Source organism: Mytilus galloprovincialis, chromosome 12, assembly GCF_965363235.1.
Source record: "Mytilus galloprovincialis chromosome 12, xbMytGall1.hap1.1, whole genome shotgun sequence".
Classification (NCBI taxonomy): Eukaryota; Metazoa; Mollusca; class Bivalvia; order Mytilida; family Mytilidae; genus Mytilus; species Mytilus galloprovincialis.
Genome location: NC_134849.1, coordinates 19,067,250 through 19,095,101, shown reverse-complemented (window position 1 = coordinate 19,095,101; position 27,852 = coordinate 19,067,250). Strand labels below are relative to the sequence as shown.

The following is a 27,852-nucleotide window of genomic DNA, read 5'->3' as shown; positions in this document are numbered from 1 at the left end:
GCGCTACGCTATACCGAAAAAATGACAAAACTCGACTGATAAAAAAAATCAAAAATGATTATTTCCTACGAGCAAAAAGTCGGGTTCCCTTTGGATAAGTCGAAATATGCATTGAACAGTTTTCTGTGAAAATAACTTATTGTAAACATGGTAAAGTCATTTATCACCTGCAAATTTAAAACTTATTGATATATTTTAGTAGAATCAGTTGCAATTACTAATTCCATAAACGAAAAGCATTATCTAATCCAAAATAAAATAAACTCATAGATAACTGCAGGAAACAAATTTTGTACTCCAGACTTGCGTTTTTTTCAACAAAAGACTAGTGAGTGTCTCTAGAATTGAAATTAATTAAAAAGGCAAAATCAGATAAGAAGTCGAAGAGTTTGATAACCAAAAATTCCGAAGGGACGGATTTAAAAAAAAATACATTCTCGTGATCTATCCCTCTCTTACATCGACTAAAATTATATTAAATGTAGCAGTAATATTGAGAGACTAAAAAAGGAAATCCAAGAATACATCAATCACTTGATTAAGGTAGCATTACTTAAACTCGTGTAGCGTGGTTTATTGATAATGACATAAGAGATCATTTTCGATATCAGGCACGGTTAGAAGCCTTTATGACGCCTTTTATCACGTCATCGATATCAGTCACGGGTGCATATGCATTATCAAACCACTAATCAGTGTAACGTCATGTCACATAAAAAATATGATTCTTGAGGTTTATAGTAAAGACTTAGTGTATTTGATATGGCTTTGTCAATAACAGACACCGTACCAACACTTAACCATTATCGCACCGCTGGTAAAATATTAACGCCGTCACGTGGTGACCCCTATGAGACCGTAGGGGATTATTAAATTTCATAGGGGGTTCATGACTCGTTAATGGTGACATCATTTAATAATCTTGTTGTGTTTCATTGTTTATTTTTCAACAAAACGAAGCAGAAAAACTTAAGCGTGCGATAAATTCTTTATACGGATAACTACTGACCCCCTATGAATTTTACTAATCCTATATGGATCAATAGGTCAGTAGCGAACCATATAACTTATAATATAATCCCTCGAGCAGATTATAATGCCGTCTCGAGTTGATACGGATGTGAAATTGAAAGACCATATGATATTCTCTTTTAGTCAAACTTCATATAATTAAATAGAATGGCCGTATCAAATCATTTCATATCATATTCAATAGTTACTATAAATTGATCGCAAACCAATAAAAAGCTACGGGTTAATTGTATTTTGTAATACTCGTAATCAACTCCTTGAAATTTTAATATAGCTACCATTTGTGTTGACAAGGTAGAAAATTACTTAAACGTGTACTTTTATTGTATTTAGTGCTTAGATTTTCCTGTTATTGAATCTATATACGTGGCCATATTCTGGTCTGAAATCTGCCTTTTAAGCGATTTTTTTTTTTTCATTTGGAATGTTTTCAGATCCTTCTTTTTTTATATATATATCTGGCATATACCTCGTTTATTATTCCTTTTTGATTATTTTGTCAAATCGAGTCTGATTTGGATGAAGTTCAAGGTCAGATAACTTTGTTGTTTATTTTTTTCTTAAACTGGCTCATTCGTGTTTTAAATTATTTATCCATTATAATGAAACATGTCTTTTGTTATGAATTGCTGACAAAAACAGAAAAATACTATGCAGCATTTGTCGTGATTTCCCTCTCTGCATCATTGAATACACTTATATTTACATGTAGCAATAATGTTGAAATACTTAAGGAAAATAACCAAGAAGGATATTAACCTCAGTAAGCCCATGTTTTACCTCTTCTTTTATTCAAATCCCCCTATTTTAATTTTGCTACACTTTTCTGGACAGACATGTCAACTTTAACAAATGTATTTATCAATACGATTGAATTACTCAAACTTATGCTGTGTTAGTTATTGTTAGTGACAGTGGAATCTTTTCAAAAAAGTTTTTAAATATTTCTTAATTTGTTTAATGCGAAGCTTCCCTTTTTAACAGTATCAAATTATATGTCCTTAAATAGAACGGCTTTGTCTATTCATTTCCAATCAAATTCAATAGCAACTTGATCGTAAATCATTTAAGAGCTACGAGTTAATTGTATTTTGTAATACTCGAGATTAACTCCATGAGATTTTAATATAGCTACCATTTGTGTTGACATGATAGAAAATTACTTTGACGTGAATTGTATATAGTGCTTTGCTTTGACTATTTTGACTGTTATTGACAATACATACTTGGACATATTTAGGTCTGAAAACTGTCTTTATAGATTCTTTTTATTAATTGGAGTGTTTTCAGATCCTTCATTTTTCTATATCTGACATTTTTCTCGTCTATCATTCCATTTTTGATTATTGTGTCAAATTGAGTCTGACTTGGATTAAGTTCAAGGTTAGATAACTACGTTTTAATAATAACCTCTAACTCTTATTTGTTGTACAAATTTTTCATCAATTACATAAGATATGTATTTTAAATGTTATTTTAGATTATCGTTGATCCTCTCAACGAGATTAAGTTTCTCGCTTGAGCCGGTACGTTGACAGTAAGAAAAGCTATCGAGTTGTGATGACCAATGATAATATGTTTATCGCCATTTTACCTATGCCGACGTTGTCAATTTCATTAGCAACGCCACGTTCTCCCTTAGTTTATAGCGATAATTTTCATATCACTCGGCTCCGTGTTCATATCTCTCGACTCCACTGAGAAAGGAAATTATCAGTCAGCAAGATCAAAAGGAAAATTTCGGAAAATAGCGACAATAGTATGTAATTTATGTATGTATTTCTCCGTCCTGGGTGTTCATTCTTCATTTTTCTATATCTGACATTTTTCTCGTCTATCATTCCATTTTTGATTATTGTGTCAAATTGAGTCTGACTTGGATTAAGTTCAAGGTTAGATAACTACGTTTTTATAATAATCTCTAACTCTTATTTGTTGTACAAGATGTTCATCAATTACATAAAATATGATGTATATTAAATGTAATTATAGATTATCGTTGATCATCTTAACGAGATTAATTTTCTCGCTTGAGCCGGCGAAAGTGAGAAAAGAAGTCGAGTTGAGATGACCAATGATAATCTGTTTATCGCTTTTTTTTACCTATGCCGACGTTGTCAATTTCATGTCAATTTCATTAGCAACGCCACGTGCTCCCTTAGTTTCTAGCGATAATATCACTCGACTCCGTGTTCATGTCTCTCGACAGAACTGAGAAAGGAAGTTATCAGTTAGCAAGATCAAAGGAAAATTTCGTAAAATAGCGATAATAGTATATTATGTATGCATGTATTTCTTCCTCCTGGGTCTTCTTGCGTATATTCGAAGTGTATAACTGTCGCACAATGTTGTCATTTTAGCGGTATTTTTTTTAAATTATCATATAAGCGGGAGGTTAAGCAAGCCTTTAACCACGTTCAAACCACCATTATAGTGAAGTCATTTATAAGTCATAAATATGGCATTTGGTATCGAAAAGTCCGTTTTTATTGATGTTGTCGTTTGTTTTTGTTGCAGTTCACTGTTTACGTTGTTCTTTTACTTATAGTAGATGGGTTTCCCTTTGGTTTTTTATGTTACTCGGATTTCTTTTCGCTAAATCGATTCATGACCATTGACCAGCAGTATTCTACTGTAGCCTTTATTTTTATCATTTTTATTATTCTGAATGTTATTCACTTTTTGCTCATCTTTAACTCTCATTTGTTTATGGCATGCCTATGTCTCGATTTAAGATCAATAACAGTTTGAAAGTTGTGTTGGTTCTTCTTTAACGGAGTAGCTGTTGTTTTTCAAAGAGATATTCGTGTTTTCATTAGCCTAGCGTTAAGTGGCAAATATTTCACGTGTATTATGAACAAGATCACTAAGTTATTGAATCCAATATATGTAGGTAGGTTCTATTTGGGTATGTTCTTTTTTTCTTCAAGTTACGAATTAGAAATTGAATGTCTTTGTGGCAAACTATTACAACTTCTATTTATTTCTACAAGGGTACATGCAAGTTTTCCTTTTATTTTTCTTCATTTTATTTTTAACTATTAGTCGAACGACTTCAGACGCGAATCGGTATTTATGCATTCCGCTATCGGGTTGTCAACATTGATCATTTTTTGTGCAGGTGAAACTTAAGGTGCGGTTCGGATCCAAGAGATTTTTACAGTGTTTTCTCCATTTTATTGATATTTTACTTGATCTTTAATAGTTTGCATTTACTTCACCAATGTAGATTAATTCCACAAACTAAATCAAAATGTGTTTTCATCGCTACAGAACACAAGACAGTTCTGATTTGAAATTGCAGATTTCATCAAATTTCACATATTTTTGCGTTTGAGGGCATCCAAAACTATAATTAATGAAGTTGTATTGGAAAGACAATTCATACGTTTCATTGATCTGATATTTCTAGATGAATGAATACTCAATGCAAAATGGAGAAACAAAGCTCATAAGTCGAGTATTGGTCAAAATATTTCATTAATTATATCTTTCTGAATTCATGTTTTGGTCGTATGATTCGAAATAGGACAATATGCTGCTTTAACATCTAGTAAAAATATGAAAGGGCCTGGATAGGGGTCCTTCCAGAAATCTTATGTAGTATTTACTTCTATCTGCCATTTTGTTTTCATCTTTATATTTCAGCATTCGATTATTCTAGTATTCGTTATTAGTTTTTTACTCAGTTTTTTTTCAAATCTGATGTTTGTTGTCCTTTTTCTGTGTATAAGTCAACAAAGAAAAACGATCACTTTCTGTTCATTTTGCTAGTCAAAGGAAATAAGTCCAAATGAAATTATTTCATATTGAAAACTATTATCCAGAGAATAGAGTACGATGGAACTTATTTTGCCATATTTACACTTAGATGATAAGATTTTTGAGTCCGGTCTACTTTACAAAAGATAACATTATATTAGGTACTTTATATTAATAAAATAAAAAGAGATGGCATGATTGCCAATGAGACAAATAACCACTAGAGACCAACTGACGTAGATGTAGGTCACTTTACGGCCTTTGACGCGAACAAAACCAATACCGCATAGCAATATAAATTAGTCTACACTATAAACGAAAATATCTGTATTCCGTATTTGTCTAATAAATCTAAAAAAAAATGAAATTTAAATTATAATATTTACGATTTGAAACCAATTATTTTCAATAAAAGTACTCTCCCCATTATATATTATTAAGGTTCATAGTTATATATTGATCCATACAAATTACATCAATATAATATTGTTTCTTATTGACCAATTATTTCAAAAACACATACTTATTCAATTAATTTATAAAGTTTTGCCTACTCAGTTACATATACTTTGATAGACTTTTTATTTCAAAGTAAAATTGATTACAAGACGTCTTAAAAGAGCGACGAAAGATACCAAAGGGACAGTCAAACTCGTAAATCTAAAACAAACTGACAACGCCATGGGTAAAATGAAAAAGACAATCAAACAACAGCACACATGACACAACATAGAAAACTAAGGAATAAACAACACGAACCCCACCAAAAAACTAGGGGTGATCTCAGGTGCTCCGAAAAGGTAAGCAGATCCTGGCACCCGTCGTGTTGTTTATGTGACAACAAATCCAGTAAATAATCTAATTCGGTAGGTCACATTCATGACATGACTAACTATAGATCCATAAATGTATTTAATTTGAACATGTTGAACGAAAAAATTTGCAAATATGAAGCTCTCAATCCTTTGTTTTTACAGCACCGTCGAGTCCTATTTAAATTGTTTATCGAGTTCTATGCCTGTTTTTACTGGTTATATACAACTATCTTGTAGCTGTTTCAGTGCTAATAGTGACATCCTTTATTAGATCATTTACCTGACAGCGTTTCATTGTTTCAAAATATATATATCTCAAATTGAAAAATACACATAGCTATTATTACAGAAATCGTGTCGGCTCTGACATGTGTTTTGCAATTAAAATGACAAAGAACGCGGTATATCGGCTGAGGGAATTGTCATCTGTTAGTCTCTCAAAGCACTATTTATTCTTTCTCGCGGCAACAACAAAAAAGTATAGTATATTCAACTGATAAGATGCCTCAAACGAGGCTGCATCGTACGTAATTGTTAGGACAACAGAATTTGTTTACAATTAGAATGACAAAGCATTTCGTATAGCGGTTGATGGAATTGTCATCTGCTATACTCTCAAAGTATTATTGTTTTTACCTTTTAAAGATGCCCTATACGAGGCTGTATTGTACGTAAAGAGTATAGTGTATTTACCTTAAACAATATACCTCATACGAGCCCGCATTGTACGTTTATGTCAATATGTTTTAACAATTTCAATGGAAAGAAGCGTACGCTGCTACACTCAATTCATTAAATAGGTTCGTCCATACTGCCTTTGGACATTTTAACATTTTACATTTCAATAGATAAACTTAATGTGTATTAGTCCGATGACCAAGTGGCCTTAAGGTTAAATAGCATTTGTAACCTCTTTTCAAAAAGTCAAAATTTCTGTATGCGACATGTCATATAAAACAATCGTCTTGAGGTATATAGTAAACACTTAGTGCATATGATATTGCTTTTTCTATAATATCACAACCGGTATTAACCCTTAACTAATATAATCCCTTGAGCAGATTATACTAGCGTCTCGGGTTGATACGGATGTGATATTGAAATACCATATAATATTCCTTTTAGTCAAACTGTATATTATTAAATAGAATGATCGTATATCAATTAAATTCATGTCATATTCAGTAGTTACTGTAAATTGATCGCAAATCATTAAAGAGCTACAATTTAATCGGGTTTTGCAATACTCGTAATCTACTCCTTGACATTTTACTAAAACTACCATTTGTGTTGACATGGTAGAAAATTACTTAACCGTGTATCGTATATAGTGTTCAGTTTTGTCTGCTATTGACATTGTATACGTGGCCATATTCTGATTGGAAAACAGCTTTTTAAACGATTTTTTTTTTAATTTGGAATGTTTTCAGATCCTTCATTTTTCGATATCTGACAATTACCTCGTTTTTTATTCCTTTTTTATTATTATTATTGTGTCAAATCGAGTCTGACTTGGATAAAGTTGAAGGTCAGATATTTTTTTTTTTATTTTTTCTTAAACTGGTCTATTCGTGTTATAAAAGATTTATCCATTTGAAAGAAATATTTATTTCCTTATTAATTGCAGACAAAATTTGACGGATGTAATTTATGCATCTTTGTGTCGTCATATGCCAATATGTATTACACTTATACTTACATGTAGCATGTTATGTTGAAATATTTAATGAAAACAATCAAGCAGTCAGCCCATGTTTTCCCCTTCTTTCATTTTAGTTCTTTTATTTTCAGTACGCTAGTATCAAACATGTCAACTTTGACAACAGTATTTAATAATACGATATCATTACTCAAACTGATGCAACATTGGTTATTGTTAGTGACATTAGAATCATTTCAAAAAGCTTTTAATTTCTGTATATGTTAAATGTGTTGTATTCTGTTTTCAATGTATTAAATTATATATACTTAAATAGAATCGCCTCCCGTTCCCATCATATGCAATGGCAAATTGATCGCAAATCATAAAAGAGCTACGAGTTAATTGTATTTTGTAATACTCGTGATCAACTCGTTGAAATTTTAATATAGCTACCATTTGTGTTGACATGGTAGAAAATTACTTAAACGTGTATTGTATATAGCATGTACAGTGTTGCGTTTTATCTGCTATTGACAATATATAAGTGGCCATATTCTGGTCGGAAAATTGCCTTTTTATCGAGATTTCTTTTTTAATTTGGAATGTTTGCAGATCCTTCATTTGTTTCAATATATCTGATATATACCTCGTTTATTATTCCTTTTTTATTATTGTGTCAAATCGAGTCTGACTTGGATGAAGTTGAAGGTCAGATAACTTTGTTGTTTATTATTTTCTAAAACTGGTTCATTCGTGTCTTAAACTATTTATCCGTTTGAATGAAATTTTTTTTTCTTATGAATTGCTGACATAAACAGAAGGATACTATGCAGCATTTGTCGTGATTTCCCCCTCTGCATCATTGAATACACTTATATTTACATGTAGCAATAATGTTTAAATACTTAAGGAAAACAACCAAGAAAGGATATTGACCTCAGTAAGCCCATGTTTAACCTCTTCTTTAATTTAAAGCCCCCTATTTGTATATTTCTACACTTTCCTGGACAGACATGTCAACTTTAATAAATGTATTTATCAATACGATAGAATTACTCAAACTTATGCTGCGTTAGTTTAGTTTGTGACAGTGGAATCTTTTCAAAAAAGTTTTTAAATATTTCTTAATTTGTTTAATGTGAAGCTTCCCTTTTAACAGTATCAAATTATATATCCCTAAATAGAACGGTTTTGTCTATTCAATTCCAATCAAATTAAATAGCAATTTGATCGCAAACCATTTAAGAGCTACGAGTTAATTGTATTTTGTAATACTCGTGATTAGCTGCATGAAATTTTAATATAGCTACCATTTGTGTTGACATGATAAAAAAATTCTTGGACGTGAATTGTATATAGTGCTTTGTTTTGACTATTTTAACTGTTATTGACAATACATACTTGGACATATTAAGGTCTGAAAACTTATAGATTCTTTTTATTAATTGGAGTGTTTTCAGATCCTTCATTTTTCGATGTCTGACATTTTTCTCGTCTATCATTCCATTGTTGATTAGTAGGTCAAATTGAGTCTGACTTGGATTAAGTTCAAGGTTAGATAACTACGTTTTAATAATAATCTCTAACTCTTATTTGTTGTACAAATTTTTCATCAATTACATAAGATATGTATTTTAAATGTTATTTTAGATTATCGTTGATCATCCTAACGAGATTGAGTTTCTCGCTTGAGCCGGTACGTTGACAGTAAGAAAAGCTATCGAGTTGAGATGCCCAATGATAATCTGTTTATCGCTATTTTACCTATGCCGACGTTGTCAATTTCATTAACAACGCCACGTTCTCCCTTAGTTTATAGCGATAATTTTCATATCACTCGGTTCCGTGTTCATATCTCTCGACTCCACTGAGAAAGGAAATTATCAGTCAGCAAGATCAAAGGAAAATTTCGTAAAATAGCGATAATAGTATGTAATTTATGTATGTATTTCTCCGTCCTGGGTGTTCTTGCGTATATTCGTAGTGTACAACTGTCGCATAATGTTGTCATTTTAGCGGTATTCTTTAAATTACCACATAAGTGGAAGGTTAAACACGCCTTTAACCACGTACAGCCCACAACTTGTTTTTTTTTTTTTTATTAAAATGTCCAGTACAAAGTAATAAATATGGCAGTTGGTATCGAAAAGTTCGTTTCTATTTATGTTGTCGTTTGTTTTTGTTGCAGTTCACTGTTTACGTTGTTTTTAACTTATAGTAGATGTTACCCAGGGTTCTTTTCGCTTAAACGATTCGTGACTATTGACCAGCAGTAGTCTACTGTTGACTTTATTTGTATTATTCATATTATTCTGAATTGTATTCAGTTTTTGCTCATCTTTAGCTCTCATTTTTTATGGCATGCCCATGTCTCAATTTTAGATCAATAACAGTTTGAAAGTTGTGTTGGTTCTTCTTTAACGGAATAGTTGTTGTTTTTCAAAGAGAGATACGTGTTTTCATTAGCCTAACGTCAAGTGGCAAATATTTCACGCAAATTATGAACAAGATCACTAAATTCTTGAATCCAATACATGTAGGTAGGGTTTATTTGGGTATGTTCTTTTGTTCCTCAAGTTACAAATTAGAAATTAAATGTCTTTGTGGCAAATTATTACAATTTCAATTTATTTCTACAAAGGTACATGCAAGTTTTCCTTTTATTTTTGTTCATTTTATTTTTAACTATTAGTCGAACGACATCAGACGAAAATCGGTATTTATGCATTCTGCTATCGGGTTTTCAACATTGGGAATTTCTGGTGTGGGTGAAACTTTAGGTGCGGTTCTGATCCAAGAGATTGTTACAGTGTTGTTTCCATTGTATTTATATTTTACTTGATCTTTAATTGTTTGCATGTACTTCACCAATGCAGATTAATTCCACAAACTAAATCAAAATGTTAGCGCTACAGAACACCAGACAGTTCTGATTTGATATTGCAGATTTCGTCAAATTTCACATGTTTTTGCGTTGGAGGGCACCCGAAACTATAATTAATTAAGTTGTATTGGAAAGACAATTCATACGTTTCATTCATCTAATGTTTCTAGATGAATAAATACTCAATACCAATTGGAGAAACAAAATCGAATATTGGTCAAAATAAATATTTCATTAATTATATTGTCCTGAATTCATGTTTTGGTCATATGATTGGAAATAAGACAATATGCTGCTTAAACATCTAGTAAAAATATGAAAGGGCCTGGATAGGGTCCTTCGTTATGTATTCTTTACTTCTTTCAGCCATTTTGTTTTTATCTGTATATTTCAGCACTCGATTATTCTCTATTCTAGTTTTCTGTATCAGTTTTTTACTGTTGCCCTTTTTCTGTGCAAAAATGAAAAATGAAATTATTTCATATTGAAAACTATCTATTATTCAGAAAATGGAGGAAAATGAAACTTATTTTGCCATATTTACACTTAAATAATGAGATTATCGAGTCCGGTATAATACACAAAATTTAAACATCATATTAGGTACTTTATCTTAATAAAATAAGAAGACATGGCATGATTGCCAATGAGAAAACTATCCACCAGAGATCAACTGACGTAGATGTAGGTCATTTGACGGCCTTTAACGCGAACAAAACCAATACCTCATAGCAAGATATTCTGCCTTATAATTTAGTCTACACTATAAACGAAAATAACTTTATTCCGTATTTGTCGATATGATGTCCAATAATTCTATACAAATGAAATTTTAAAGTATAATATTTACGATTTGAAACCAATTATTTTCAAATAACTGTACTCTTCCCATTATATCTTATTAAGGTACATAGTTATTATATTGATTGCTACAAATTAAATGAATATAATGTTGTTTTTTATTGACCAATTATTTCAAATAAACATACTTATTCAATTAATTTATAAAGATAACATATACTTTGATAGATTCTTTATTTCAAAGTAAAATTGATTACAAGTCGTCTTAAACTAGATCCATAAGTGTATTTAATTTGAAAATGTTGAACAAACACAAATAAAATGGAAAATTTGCAAATATGAAGCTCTCAATCCTTTGTTTTAACAGCACCGTCTAGTCCTATTTAAATTGTTTATCGAGTTCTATGCCTTTTTATACTGATAATATAAAACTATGGTGTAGCGGTTTCAGTGCGAATAGTGACATCCTTTGTTAGATCATTTACCTGACAGCGTTTCATTGTTTCTGAATATATATCTCAAATTGAAAAAAAAACATAGCTATTATTACAGAAATCGTGTCGGCTCTGACATATGTTTTGCAATTAAAATCACAAAGCACGCGGCATATCGGCTGAGGGAATTGTCATCTGTTATTCTCTCAAAGCAATATTTATTCTTTCTCAACGCAACAACAAAAAAGTATAGTATATTCAACTTATTAGATCCTCGTTCAAGGCTGCATTGGACGTCAGTGTTAGGAAAACAGAAATCGTTTCTGCTCCGACATCTGTTTTACAATTAAAATGACAAAGCACGCGGTGTATTGGTTGAGGGAAATGTCATATGCTATACTCTGAAAGTATCTTTTTTTATACGAGTCCGCATTGTACGTTAATGGCAATGTGTTAAACAATTTCAGTGGAACTAAAAAGGATAGTATATTTACCTTATAAATATATCCCATATGAGACTTATTGTACGTAAATATCAATATGTTTAAACAATTTCAATGGAAAGAAGCGCACGCTGCTACACTCAAATCAGTAAATGGGTTCGTTCATACTGTGTTTGGGCATTTTAACATTTTACATTTCAATAGACGAACTCAATGTTTATTAGACCGATGACCAAGCGGTCTGCAGGTTAACTTAACCATAGTTATGATCTTTATATGCTCTTCAACTTTGTACTTGTTTGGCTTTATAAATATTTCGATATGAGCGTCACTGATTAGTCTTATGTAGACGAAACGCGCGTCTGGCGTACTAAATTATAATCCTGGTACCTTTGATAACTATAAAGTATTTGTCACCTTTTTCTGTTTTTATTTTCAATAGTCAAAATTTCTGTTATAATACAATACTCTCTGAGTCAATCCTCCGATTGAAAGAGTCTTCAAAGCCTTATTCCTTACAAATGCGTCAGTATAAACAAGAAGATGTGGTATGAGTGCCAATGGGAGTACTCTCCATCCAAGTTACAGTATGTAAAAAAGTAAACAATTATAGGTCAAAATACTGACTTCTACATAAAGCTTTTGCTCACAAGAAATAGTAAGCTATAACTAGTCCCAAACGACTAGTGTAAGACAATCCAAACAGGAAAACCAACTACCTCATCTATATCATATATATCTATATATAACATCAGGCCTCTGAATAAGGACAAAGGCATAACATTGCAGCGTGTTTTAACGTTTTTACAGGCATCAACCTACCAAACATTGCTCTGCAGTGTAACATTACAACATAAAAGACACACTTTTTTGTTAATATGAAATCCATGCTATACAAAACAGACCAACACACTCATCGAGTACTTTATAAAATAACGAAAAAGTCAAAACAAGCACCGTAGTACATGTTGTGTAATATACAGACAAATAGTGCTACGTAATCTGGGTATGATAAAATATCCATTGCATTTACATTCAGAGTAAGATCAACGCGACAGTGCATTTATACAATAAAATCATCGACAAATTAAATTGTACTGCTTCAACGTCTGACGAGCGCTCATCATAATCTCGCGATAACACGCATATGATCAGAAGATGGAATTTTACGTAATGAAATCTTGGAAACCTTTAGACTAATACAATTCACATAACATATCTAGAAATATTTTGTCATTGTTAATATAATATCATTGGTTCAACAGAGTGAAGCAGATTTGGAATCAAAAGTAAATTACAATTAATCAGATACAGTGAAACATTAACCTGACTTAAAGTGGTACCCAACACTTTCACTAAAATAAATTTGGCTCGTTTAATTTTCATCAAATTTTGTTTAAGTATTTACTTTGACACTCAAACAAAAATATAAAAAATTTAAAAATTTTGAACCAACCGTTTTGTCAGAAAAATTACACTGGTTATATAGCAATTTGACAAACACCAATTTTGAACATTGAGAAGCTTAATATTCCTTTGACAACACAACGTAATTAAAACGTTAGGCTGACTTTACAGAGTTAATTCCCTGTAGTGTTAGGTACCACCTTAACTGAATCCTGCATAAACCGGAAACCTGTATAAACCAATCAAGTTATTAAGCACTGTCATATCAAATTGTGAACATGATAAAACCGAACTTCGGCAAACACCGAACAAAATTTTAAGTCCCGAAGAGGTTCAGTTTAAACGGGTTTCACTGTACTTTAAAATCATTTGATGAAATGATATACAATGAGATAGAAATAATACAGCGACTCCTCGAAATGATAATAACAGCACGTTCTAGCGTCAACAACAAAAGTTGCTGTAGCTCAAGCTGAAGATAAAAGATTTTGTAAGTGATTCTGTGACAATGAACAAATTTTAAAAATGCATTAATCATGTTAATCAACTTAATGGATTTTTCTGGCTAGTGCTTGGATAATATCTTCATATGATAACACTTGGTACAATTTGCAGGATTTTATGAATTGACTTTCATAGTCCACACTGCATGCATTTTCAACTCTTATATTATCTCCATATCTACAAATATTTGAATGTAATTGGTCCGTTAGATTTGTTTTCTTGGTTCACATTTTTTCACATGTTCCATAGACAATGCTGCCAAATTAACTTTCTCACTACGTCAATATATATATTTCGCTGTACAATAGTAGAGCGCGTCGCGATACAAATAAATAGAACCAAGGGCATCCTTACCGGAATTATTCAGTCCCTCCCCGTAATCGATCTCTCCTAATGAAGTATTCGTAGATCAGCGGAATATATCCACTGAATTGTTCGCGTTTATGAGGGAATCCTGGAAAGGTTATAGAATATGGATGTGTTTACTGGGTCACTGACCTATAATTTTGCGTAATATTTCGTGTATCCACTTATTTTATAATTAAATCGGCTTAGTTTAAATGCAACTAATATCCCTAGAAAAAATATTTGTAAAACCTACATTTCTGAGTCTCGAAACTTAAACTTTAAAGAGTCATTTAAAGTTTAAAAATTGGGAGTCTTGGAGTTAAAGAGTAATTCCAGTAAGACCCTTTTTTGGCCCCAAAATATAGCAGATTTACAAAATTGTTCAAATGTAAACTTTTAGTTATTTATTGGAAAGTTGAATGCCTCTGCTACATAAATATGGGCTGTTTTTGACAATACAATGAAAATATAGGGTACTAGTATCATTAAGTCATGCTAAATTACTGAAATCTTCACAATTTTTTCAGTTAAATTTTAAACGGTTTCCGTCTTAAATGAAAGTGGCCGCATTTGTATTCATTCTTATTATTGAAATGTGAGTTGTTTTTGATGATAATACATAACATATATAAAGGTTGAGGATGAACACAGATGTGGCCACTTTCATTTTTGACCAAAAAAAAAATCTGAAAAGTGACATTTTTGGCATTTTGATAGATTTTTCATATTTAAGCTTGAATTTGAGCGGTTTTAATTACTTAATCAGTTAAAATCTTTCACATAAACTAATTGAATCAACTGAAATAAACACTTAAGCGTTTAAAAAGTGTTCAAAATCTTTCGTCAGATGAACTTAAATTGTGAAGCCAAAATCTGCCCTTACCGGACCAACTCCTTGTGAATTCTTAAATCAAAAAGGATTTGATATGTTAGTATCACGTAAATTCAAACGGGCGTGACTGTCCTTTTAAAACCCCAAACAGATAAACGAGCGGGATTGTGTGTTTATACATCCCCCATCAAAAACAAACGTGCATGACTTCGTACTCATACATCCCGCAAAGATAAACTAAAGTGGTTATGTGTTTATACACCCCATCAAAAACAGACGTGACTCCGTACTAATCCATCCCGCAAAGATAAACTAAGGCCACACCAATTTAATTCCTTGTTCGACGGACCCGTCCGCACCTATTTTTTTCAAAACAGATTTTTTTTATTTTTTTTATATTCCCGCTTCCCGCATCCGGAAATGTAATCATGTCCATTTCCCGCACCGTTGTTTTGTAAATGATATAAAAAAAAATATCAACATTTGTTTTTAAAATCACAGTCTAAACCTGTATATAACGATTTTAAACCTATAAGCACCCCAACACACTGTGTAAATATCTGTTAGAATATTTGTTTCAGCATGAAACCAATTAATCCAAAGCGGGAGTGCTCCGATATAAATATATAACAGCGGAAATACCTGTAAAAAACAAAACGTTGGTTTCTTTCCCCCTTACTCATATTCCCTATCAAAAAATGTTCGTTTTTAGAATAAAGTACAAAGAACTTCTGAAGGATTTGCCTTCAACTGCAATTATTTTGCAATTAAATTGTATGCTGGCGAAACAAAACTATCCATAGCCGCTGCATGTTCATGCACCTGTCCTGATTGATTCAGGGGCCTGTCGTTCAGCAGTTGTCGTTTGTTGATGCGGTTCATTGGTATTTTTCCGTTTGCCGGTTTGGATATATAAATTAGATCGTTGGTTTTCCTGTTCGAATTATGTACACTAATAATTTTAGGGTCCTTTATAGCTTGCTGTTTGATGACGGTCTGTATCAAAGCCCTGTGTAAAAGTCCGTACTTTGACCTGTGTTTGTCATTATCAGGTTTGGAGCAACCCTCCCTCAGATAAGGGGTCATTTTACTGATGTAAAAATGAAAAATGAAATACCAAGAATTTGTATAGTGCTACTAAAAAACCTTTGAAAACTTAGAATTGTTTACTCAAAAAGAGGAGAAATACATCATATTTTAAACCACTTTTCTAAAAGAGGGTTCCACTTATTTTGAATAATATTGAACTGTTAAAGTAAATATGTTAACATGGTAAAAGTCCAGGAATATTACAAAATTCTTGGACATGTTTTGACCATTTAATAATACCAGATAGATACATAGTTCTTTGACATAGTTCATTGGGAAAATATGAACCCTTTTGTACTAAAAAGTGTTATTTTTACAAAAAAAAATATATTATAACTTATATCAGGGACTTTCTGTACTTACTTAGCTTATATTGACCCCTCATAAAAGGGATATTTATAAAATTAAGGGGTTGTTCCCAAACTGATTATGACTTGGATGGAGAATTGTCTCATTGTCAGTCACACATACATAGACCAGATTTAATTATTCAGTTATTTATTGGTGAACAGGGAAAAATTACCTCATAAATTATAGAAATTTATGTACAAGTGATAAATCAAGTTTTAATTAATGTCAAAACCTACTTTTTTATGTTTATAAAAAAAAATTAATCGCTCGCCTAAACATTTTTTATTAAAATTTTCAAATCGCTCGCTCGCCCCACATTTTGGAGTCCAAAAATCCGTAGAACAAGAAATTAAATTGGTGTGGCCTTATTGAACAATTATTTCAAATAAACATACTTATTCAATCAATTTATCAAGTTTTACCTACACAGTAACATATACTTTGATAGATTTTTTATTTCAATGTAAAATTGGTTACAAGTCGTCTTAAACTAGATCCATAACTGTATCTAATTTAAACATGTTGAACAAATACAAATAAAATGTAAAATTTTGCAAATATGAATCTCTCAATCCTTTGTTTTTACAGCACCATCGAGTCCTATTCAAATTTTTTATCGAGTTATATGCCTTTTTATTTACTGGTAATATACAACTATGTTGTAGCTGTTTCAGTGCGAATAGTGACATCCTTTGTTAGATCATTTACCTGACAGCGTTTCATTGTTTCTGAATACATATCTCAAATTGAAAAAGAAACAAAGCTATTATTACAGAAATTGTGTCGGCTCTGACATGTGTTTTGCAATTAAAATGACAAAGCACGCGGTAAATCGACTGAGGGAATTGTCATCTGCTATTCTGTCAAAGCACTATTAATTCTTTCTCAACGCAACAACAAAAAAGTATAGTATATTCAACTTATTAGATCCTCGTTCAAGGCTGCATTGTATGTCAGTGTTAGGAAAACAGAAATCGTTTCTGCTCCGACATCAGTTTTACAATTAAAATGACAAAGCACGCGGTGTATTGGTTGAGGGAATTGTCATATGCTATACTCTGAAAGTATCTTTTTTCATACGAGTCCGCATTGTACGTTAATGGCAATGTGTTAAACAATTTCAGTGGAACTAAAAAGGATAGTATATTTACCTTATAAATATATCCCATATGAGACTTATTGTACGTAAATATCAATATGTTAAAACAATTTCAATGGAAAGAAGCGCACGCTGTTACACTCAAATCAGTAAATGGGTTCGTTCATACTGTGTTTGGGCATTTTAACATTTTACATTTCAATAGACGAACTCAATGTTTATTAGACCGATGACCAAGCGGTCTGAAGGTAAACTTAACCATAGTTATGATCTTTATATGCTCTTCAACTTTGTACTTGTTTGGCTATATAAATATTTTGATATGAGCGTCACTGATTAGTCTTATGTAGACGAAACGCGCGTTTGGCGTACTAAATTATAATCCTGGTACCTTAGATAACTATAAAGTATTTGTCACCTTTTTCTGTTTTGATTTTCAATAGCCAAAATTTCTGTTATAATACAATACTCTCTGAGTCAATCCTCCGATTGAAAGAGTCTTCAAAGCCTTATTCCTTACAAATGCGTCAGTATAAACAAGAAGATGTGGTATGAGTGCCAATGGGACTACTCTCCATCCAAGTTACAGTATGTAAAAAAGTAAACAATTATAGGTCAAAATACTGACTTCTACATAAAGCTTTTGCTCACAAGAAATAGTAAGCTATAACTAGTCCCAAACGACTAGTGTAAGACAATCCAAACAGGAAAACCAACTACCTCATCTATATCATATATATCTATATATAACATCAGGCCTCTGAATAAGGACAAAGGCATAACATTGCAGCGTGTTTTAACGTTTTTACAGGCATCAACCTACCAAACATTGCTCTGCAGTGTAACATTACAACATAAAAGACACACTTTTTTGTTAATATGAAATCCATGCTATACAAAACAGACCAACATACTCATCGAGTACTTTATAAAATAACGAAAAAGTCAAAACAAGCACCGTAGTACATGTTGTGTAATATACCGACAAATAGTGCTACGTAATCTGGGTATGATAAAATATCCATTGCATTTACAAACAGAGTAAGATCAACGCGACAGTGCATTTATACAATAAAATCATCGACAAATTAAATTGTACTGCTTCAACGTCTGACGAGCGCTCATCATAATCTCGCGATAACACGCATATGATCAGAAGATGGAATTTTACGTAATGAAATCTTGGAAATCTTTAGACTAATACAATTCACATAACATATCTAGAAATATTTTGTCATTGTTAATATAATATCATTGGTTCAACAGAGTGAAGCAGATTTGGAATCAGAAGTAAATTACAATTAATCAGATACAGTGAAACGTTAACCTGACTTAAAGTGGTACCCAACACTTTCACTAAAATAAATTTGGCTCGTTTAATTTTCATCAAATTTTGTTTAAGTATTTACTTTGACACTCAAACAAAAATATAAAAATTTTAAAAATTTTGAACCAACCGTTTTGTCAGAAAAATTACACTGGTTATATAGCAATTTGACAAACACCAATTTTGACCATTGAGAAGCTTAATATTCCTTTTACAACACAACGTAATTAAAACGTTAGGTTGACTTTACAGAGTTATCTCCCTGTAGTGTTAGGTATCACCTTAACTGAATCCTGCATAAACCGGAAACCTGTATAAACCAATCAAGTTATTAAGCACTGTCATATCAAATTGTGAACATGATAAAACCGAACTTCGGCAAACACCGAACAAAATTTTAAGTCCCGAAGAGGTTCAGTTTAAACAAGTTTCACTGTACTTTAAAATCATTTGATGAAATGATATACAATGAGATAGAAATAATACAGCGACTCCTCGAAATGATAATAACAGCACGTTCTAGCGTCAACAACAAAAGTTGCTGTAGCTCAAGCTGAAGATAAAAGATTTTGTAAGTGATTCTGTGACAATGAACAAATTTTAAAAATGCATTAATCATGTTAATCAACTTAATGGATTTTTCTGGCTAGTGCTAGGATAATATCTTCATATGATAACATTTGGTACAATTTGCAGGATTTTATGAATTTGACTTTCTTAGTCCACACTGCATGCATTTTCAATTCTTATATTATCTCCATATCTACAAATATTTGAATGTAATTGGTCCGTTAGATTTGTTTTCTTGGTTCACATTTTTTCACATGTTCCATAGACAATGCTGCCAAATTAACTTTCTCACTACGTCAATATATATATTTCGCTGTACAATAGTAGAGCGCGTCGCGATACAAATAAATAGAACCAAGGGCATCCTTACCGGAATTATTCAGTCCCTCCCCGTAATCGATCTCTCCTAATGAAGTATTCGTAGATCAGCGAAATATATCCACTGAATTGTTCGCGTTTGTGAGGGAATCCTGGAAAGGTTATAGAATATGGATGTGTTTACTGGGTCACTGACCTATAATTTTGCATAATATTTCGTGTATCCATTTATTTTATAATTAAATCGGCTTAGTTTAAATAAACTAATATCCCTAGAAAAAATATTTGTAAAACCTACATTTCTGAGTCTCGAAACTTAAACTTTAAAGAGTCATTTAAAGTTTAAATTGGGAGTCTTTGAGTTAAGGAGTAATTCCAGTAAGACCCCTTTTTGGCCCCAAAATATAGCAGATTTACAAAATTGTTCAAATGTAAACTTTTAGTTATTTATTGGAAAGTAGAATGCCTCTGCTACATAAATATGGGCTGTTTTTGACAATACAATGAAAATATAGGGTACTAGTATCATTAAGTCATGCTAAATTACTGAAATCTTCACAATTTTTTCAGTTAAATTTTAGACGGTTTCCGTCTTAAATGAAAATGGCCGCATTTGTGTTCGTTTTTATTATTGTGAGTTGTTTTTTATGACATAACATATATAAAGGTTGAGGATGAACACAGATGTGGCCACTTTCATTTTTGACCCAAAAAAAAACATCTGAAAAGTGACATTTTTGGCATTTTGATAGATTTTTCATATTTAAGCTTGAATTTGAGCGGTTTTAATTACTTAATCAGTTAAAATCTTTCACATAAACTAATTGAATCAACTGAAATAGACACTTAAGCGTTTAAAAAGTGTTCAAAATCTTTCGTCAGATGAACTTAAATTGTGAGGCCAAAATCTGCCCTTACCGGACCAACTCCTTGTGAATTCTTAAATCAAAAAGGATTTGATATGTTACTATCACGTAAATTCAAACGGGCGTGACTGTCCTATTAAAACCCCAAACAGATAAACGAGCAGGATTGTGTGTTTATACATCCCCCACCAAAAACAAACGTGCATGACTTCGTACTCATCCATCCCGCAAAGATGAACTAATGCGGTTATGTGTTGATACACCCCCATCAAAACAGACGTAACTTCGTAATCATCCATCCCGCAAAGATAAACGAACGTTACTGTGGATGTACATCGATCCACCACCAAAAACAGACGTGACTCCGTACTAATCCATCCCGCAAAGATAAACTAACGTTACTGTGCATGTATGCATCGCATCCTTCAGAACTAAATGGATGTGACTTACCATTTATACATCCCACTCAATATAATCGGACGACGCCCTTGGGCTGTAGTAGACATATGAGGCAAATAAATCCACGTTATGTTAAACTATAATTTTTATCAAAATTATCATTTGAATTTAGTATTTTTTCATTTGTCAGCGTAGTTGCAATTTAAAAGTTTATGCATGTTTATATCTATTTCATGACATATATGTATTTAAAAAATGACATGTCAATTTTTAAAGCAAATTTATGTGTTTTAAGAATTTTCATTTTATTATACATAACAAATAAAATGCGTTTAAATAGATAAGAATTCCTACACAGACGAAATAGTTATGTAGGTGCTGGTAGAATTTGTGATCTAGGCAAAGTTTTGAGTTTTAGCTGTACATTTTAATGGCGGGTTAATACTTCCTTCGGTTTGTGGGAGAGTCGGCCGAGTTAACATTTCAAGACACCCTTCAGAATAACTTTTATTACTTTAAAACTGTTTATATTGACATTTTCTTAGATATATATAGATTACGACGAAGCCCTGTTGGTCTCACACAGATTATAAAGTGTCTTTTAAAGTCCAGCGCTGAAGATGTGTAAAGTCTAGCACTGGAGATGTAAAGTCTAGCGCTAGAGATGTAAAGTCTAGCACTGGAGATGTAAAGTCCAGCGCTGAAGATGTAAAGTCTAGCGCTGGAGATGTAAAGTCCAGCGCTGGAGATGTACAGTCCAGCGCTGGAGATCTAAAGTCTAACGCTGGAGATGTAAAGTCAAGCGCTTAAGATGTAAAGTCTAGCGCTTGGGATGTAAAGTCAAGCGCTGGAGATGTGTAAAATCTAGCGCTGGAGATATGCAAAGTCTAGCGCTGGAGATGTGTGACATTTTGATTCCAGTTTATGCATGAATGATCAGATAATGGTCCTTCATAAATTTTATGATTTTAGTGCCGATCGGAAGTCCAAGATGGTCGCCACTGTCGAACATACAAAAATGTAGTTTAACATTGAACCCTATGGGAAAAATGCAAACTATTTCTACTGAGAAACCGTTTTCTTTTAAACCAAGTGAACGATTACATGCTCTCTAGAGCCTCTGGTTTAGAAAACATATCATAAAATGAATCCAATATATACATGAATGATCAAATGAAGGTTCTTGATAAATTTTATGATTTTGGTGTCAACTGTAAATCCAAGAGGGCTTCCATGGTCAAATACAATTTAACATAGAATCATATAGGAGAAAAAAAATGTACAAACAACTTTTACAAAGAAACTTTGACATATCGATTCCAGTTTATGGATAAATGATCAGATTATAGTCCTTAATAATTTTAATGAATTCGGTGCTGATTGGAGTACCAAGATGGTCGCCACAGGCCGAGACAGTTTAACAAAGAACCATAAGGGAAAACATGTGAACTGCTCTATTGGAGCATCTATATGGTACAATGAATCTACTTTATGCAGGAATGATCAAATGATGGCCCTGAATTTGACAATTTTATGATCATTTTTATGGCAACTGCAAATCCAACATGGATTCCATGGCCAAATATAGTTTAACATTGAACCCTATAAGAAAAACATACTAACTACTTCTTTAACCAGAGCCTCTGGTTTAAATGCATATATCTCACGAATTTTTTTACCTGGGACCACCAAATTTGGTGCAAATGTAACTTGAGGCATAAGCTTCTCAGTCGGTCACATATCGGTTGACCTTGGCCTCATTGTCATAGTCCAGTGACCAGGGTCAAGTTATCATGATTAGGTCAGTTTCTCAGTAACAAGGTATGGTAGGTCAATAATATTTGGAGTGTGAAATTCATTCTTAGGTGTACATGTCAGTCTGATATATGTCAACTGACCTTGACCTCACAATCAAGTTTTTGTGATTATGTCAGTTTCATCGACAGTAACTACATGAACTAGGTATGGTAGGTCAATATTTGCTGTCATAAGGTGTACATGTCTGTCTAACATGTGTCGACTAGGTCAGTTTGACCCATTGTCGGTGACCAGGATCAAGTTTTCGTGGTAAGGTTAGACTCTTATTAACTAGATATGATAGGTCCATAATATGTGGTTTGACTTTATATCTCCAGCGCTTGACTTTACATCTCTAGCGCTAGACTTTACATCTCCAGCGCTAGACTTTACATCTTCAGCGCTGGACTTTACATCTCCAGTGCTAGACTTTACATCTCCAGCGCTTGACTTTACATCTTCAGCGCTAGACTTTACATCTCCAGCGCTTGACTTTACATATCCAGCACCAGACTTTACATCTCCAGCGCTTGATTTTACATCTCCAGCGCTTGATTTTACTTCTCCAGCGCTGGACTTTTCTTCTCCACCGCTAGACATTACATCTCCAGCGTTTGATTTTACATCTCCAGCGCTTGACCTTACATCTTCAGCTTCAGACTTTACATTTCCAGCGTTTGATTTTACATCTTCAGCGCTAGACTTTACATCTCCAGCGCTTGAATTTACATCTCCAGCGCTAGACTTCGTATATCTCCAGCGCTAGATTTTACACATCTTCAGCGCTTGACTTTATATCTCCAGCGCTAGACTTTAGATCTCCAGCGCTGGACTGTACATCTCCAGAGCTAGAATTTACATCTTCAGCGCTGGACTTTACATCTCCAGCGCTAGACTTAACATCTCTAGCGCTAGACTTTACATCTCAGGCGCTAGAATTTACACATCTTCAGCGCAGGACTTTAACAGACACTTTTAATCTGTGTGAGACCAACAGGGCTCCGTAGATTACCATAGATATAGACTGTTGCAACATTATTCTTCGGATTCAACTATTTTTTTTTTTTGTAAATGTTAAACACATTCAATATATTATAAAATGTGTGTAGATTAAGGCAAACTATCATGAGTATACTGTTAATTGTTTAACGTTCGTGGTAAATTTTAACCCAATCTATTTCATTATAGCTTGGGTAGAAACAATATCAACTTGTGCTGCGACCAATATTTAAAATGTAAATAAAAGTGGGTTTTTCTTTCTGATCTTGATAATTTAAAAAAAAAAGTAAATTTGCTTGAATCTAGGGTAAATTCTGACTCAAAATGGTTTTTCGTTTTAGTAAAAGAGTGGCGAAAGACATCAAAGGGTCATGCACTCTAATGTTAGTAACGATATAAGAATGTTCCTTCGAGGATTTTTAATATTTCTTAAGAAACTATTTCTTATAATCATATATAATGTAAGGAATGATTTACCTGCACAACTTAAATATATATTTTATCCCGGGTGCTCAAACTCTTTCGCGACGATGGGAGTGCACCTGTACTCTAAACCATATGTGATCGTTTTGCTGAAGAAGCAATTTAGCATTAGTATGTCATATCCGTGTAAAATGAAGCCACTTTCGTGTCAAGAAATTTTCAATAATTGTCTATTCAGTTTATCCAACTGTGTAAAATATAACGTTAAGGACACATGTTCAGGAAAGAGTTCCGATGTTTTTTACCAAACCACGTGATATATTCAATTCAATTCTCTTCCACATACGGTGTCATGGGAATTAAAAAGATTTCTACCAAATGATCTTACTCGACAATATCATTTCCAGCTTCAGTTAAACACATAGCAGATGATTGATTTTAGCTAGATAGGTAAAAGGCTTTGGTGATTACTCCTAACCTTGTGGCCGGTAATTGTTGATGAAAAATATTGATATTTAGAAATGTATGCTGGATATTGTTAGAGTTAATCACTATCTTCAATAAAATCCAAGTAAATTTACATTCATCTCCTAATCAAGGCAACATTGTTCCATAGATGTTTACCCTCTCTCTATATTTCTCATCCACAAAGCGTAATTCGCAATTTTCTTCTACTCCTCCAACTTTATAGTTTTTGTTATTGCTTTAAGCGATCGAAATCTTAGTTGTAATAATAATAACTTCCGCAGATATTACTGAATAGGAATTTAATGGAATTTAGTCTAATACGTGGAGATCATCAGCTGTGATGCTTAGCTGTCTTCGTATGCTCAATGATCAACAGGAAAACGACTAATGTAACCACATTTTAAAGGCATAATAAAAGGTGGCTTCCTATTCTGGATTTTGGAAATTTGACCATTACTTCAGATCGTAATTACCTTTTATTAGCTCAAATAGTTTCAAGTTTTGTTATAAATTGTATTCCATCAGACGATCTACTTCTTGATGTTTGCTATCCCTATCAATGTTTGTTGACCGAGCATAATATTATTACATATAAAACATCATGATTTAGAATTTGGTATATTTGGAAAAAAAGGGTTGCATACATCTCTAATACTGTTAACTGGCTAAGTGTTTTGGTTTGTTTTTGGTTTTATTTTCAAGTTCAAGTTTCTAGATTCTATGGGCAAAACCATCTTCGATAGTTATTTTCCCGTTTTATTTTTCCCGGATTCTTCTCCCAAAGTTGAAGTTTACGCGGGGGAGTATCATCGTGATTTAATCTTAATTGCAATATCAGCGCAAATTTCCCATTTTACAGTATATTTCAATCAGGGCAAAATTAGCTTAAACTACAAAAATATTTAGTTTTACCTGTAATAGCCAACCGTTCAAGACACTCATGATAATATAAAAAAGGAGATGTGGCATGATTGCTAATGAGACAAGTCAACTATGCACCAAAGTTCAAATAAATTAAATGTAAGAAATAATAGGTAATTATACGACCTTCAACAATGAGAAGCACGATCGTTAAACACTACCGTAGTACTCTCAATATAAATATTTAAACGACTCTAACGATGGTGATATTGTCAACATTTTCAAATATGCCGGGGCGGCTACAGTCTGGTTTTTTTAAACGGGGTTCCCGTCGGTTCAAATCCAGGATAAAAAGGGTTTTCCAAACATGTGTCCCTATTCTAAAGCATTGATCGTAAAAAATGGTGGCCCAACTTGGTTTTCTCTCAATTAGAAACATTTTTTTTTAAATCCTTGGCGGATCTAGGTGCGTTTTGTGGGTTGGAACCCCCTTAATGTTAAAGATCAATACTCTTGAATAAGGACATGTGGTTGGATTCCCTTTTAAAAATGGCTGGATCCGTCCCTGAAAAGGTAGACGTTTGAAGTGCTGAATGTTATTTGATATAGCCTAAGATTGCAAATCTAGTTTCCTTTAATCTGGCATGGAAAAATTATTTCCACCGACCTACATATTAGTTCTACAGTACTAAAAGGCACCTTTTCACATATTTTCTTTAATTAAAAAAAAAACATAAGCAACTATACTACAACAAAGTTATGTCTTTTCTCAAACTTTAATTTAGAACGGATCGTTCACCGAGCATAATTTCCGCCGGGATGTGAACTCATGAAGAGTGATTAACAATGTTCATGTTCAATATAGCAACAAAACAATGTGGACATGTATCAAATAATTTAATGAGAAAAGATCAAGAAAAGAAAAATGTACAGCAATTTTATGCAGAAAAGTCGAAAATTAAAAAAAAACATAAAAACCGCCAAACCAATTGAAATCTAACTAGCCATAGAACTAAAAAAAAAAAAAAAAAAAGATTATTAAAAAAAGTACTTGCAGACATCATTTTCCTTTCATCTTAAAGTTTGTTAAATTGTTGTCGCCTTGACAATCAAACCACATCTCCCTAATATCAAAATAATAACATCACAAAGGTTCAAAATTTCTAAAAAAAAATTGCAATTAATTGAAATCATTTTTTTGACATTTGATTCAATGCATACTTACAGTCTCTGTGTTTTTCCAGATCAATAAGACCTAATTCAATCTTTTATTCCTTTTCTCTTCAAAATCTACAGCGTAAAATTATTCCGGAAGTAGCTTTTACATGCATCCGTCTGCTGCTCACGTGTGAAAAAGACATGTCAAATGGAACTTCTTTTTAATCATTTTATCGGAGAATATTTTTATTTAACTAATGTTGCGCTAGAAATAACAGTTTGTCTTGTTCAATTACTTATTTTTTCTCGGAAAAAGATAAAAGTATTTTCCGACAAGGAGTAATGCTTCTGTACGGATATATGTTTCTTTAGAAGTTTGTCTGAAGCTTAAGAATAGGCACGTCTGGTTGAATAATCCGTAGATTTCATTTTACAGATATTCAATACGTTAGAATGACAGAGATGAAAAATATAGCATTGTCTCTTAGCATAGTATCCATTCGTTGAAAACAATTGATTTATCGACATTTTTTTCATACAGAATAATATATATGTATATTAATGGATTTTGAAATTTATGTTCGCCTGAATTAATCTGATCCATCAGTCAGTATTAAATTCAATAAAAATTCTTTGTAGAAAATACGGATGAATGTAATTCGAATCCTTCCGTTTGTTATATCGTAGAAAACAAATAGAGTTTTGAAACTTTAATCAGGCAATTATACACTATTTGATTTCGTATATTGGCATGAGATTAATGTCCAGAAAAAATAACGACACAGATTGCGACATAAATGTATTAAAAAAAATGTTAACTGAGGGAAAAACTTTGTTATGAAAACAATATTTACATATTTTTTTATCAGTTGAAATGTAGTTATACTTTCATGTCTTCAATAGCATGGTATCAGATGTATCATGTTCAAGAGGAGTATTTGGTAAAAATAACAAGTGGAGTGAAAATTCTTACAATATATGTGTAGTGATGTGTTGATGGTGTGCTAATGAATACATGAGCATAAAAAATTATACATTCTTTGGTAATTTCAAACTGGACTCGATAGAACACAGATCCGTCACACTTCACAGAAAACTGGAAAGTTGTGATATGATGTACGAGATTGCTTGACTATTGTTTTTCTTCTCATCAGAAAATTGTTTACAAATCTCCAAATGTAATACAGGTTACGGTGTCTTCTGAAACATTTAGTCTTGTGTGA

General features: G+C 32.5%; 1 protein-coding gene across 4 annotated transcripts in view; it reads right to left on the bottom strand.

Annotated features, from left to right (window-relative positions):
• Positions 1-27,082, bottom strand: part of LOC143055519 (potassium voltage-gated channel subfamily KQT member 1-like) — a 128,485-nt gene extending 101,403 nt beyond the window's left edge. For 3 of the 4 annotated variants that reach the window (XM_076228679.1, XM_076228680.1, XM_076228681.1), the window contains exon 1: positions 26,697-27,081. The gene's annotated coding sequence lies outside the window, so the exon portion shown is untranslated. Of the gene's footprint in view, positions 1-26,696 lie in introns of all 4 variants that reach the window. The other variant, XM_076228678.1, reaches the window with a different exon arrangement.
• Between the last annotated feature and the right edge of the window lie 770 nt (positions 27,083-27,852).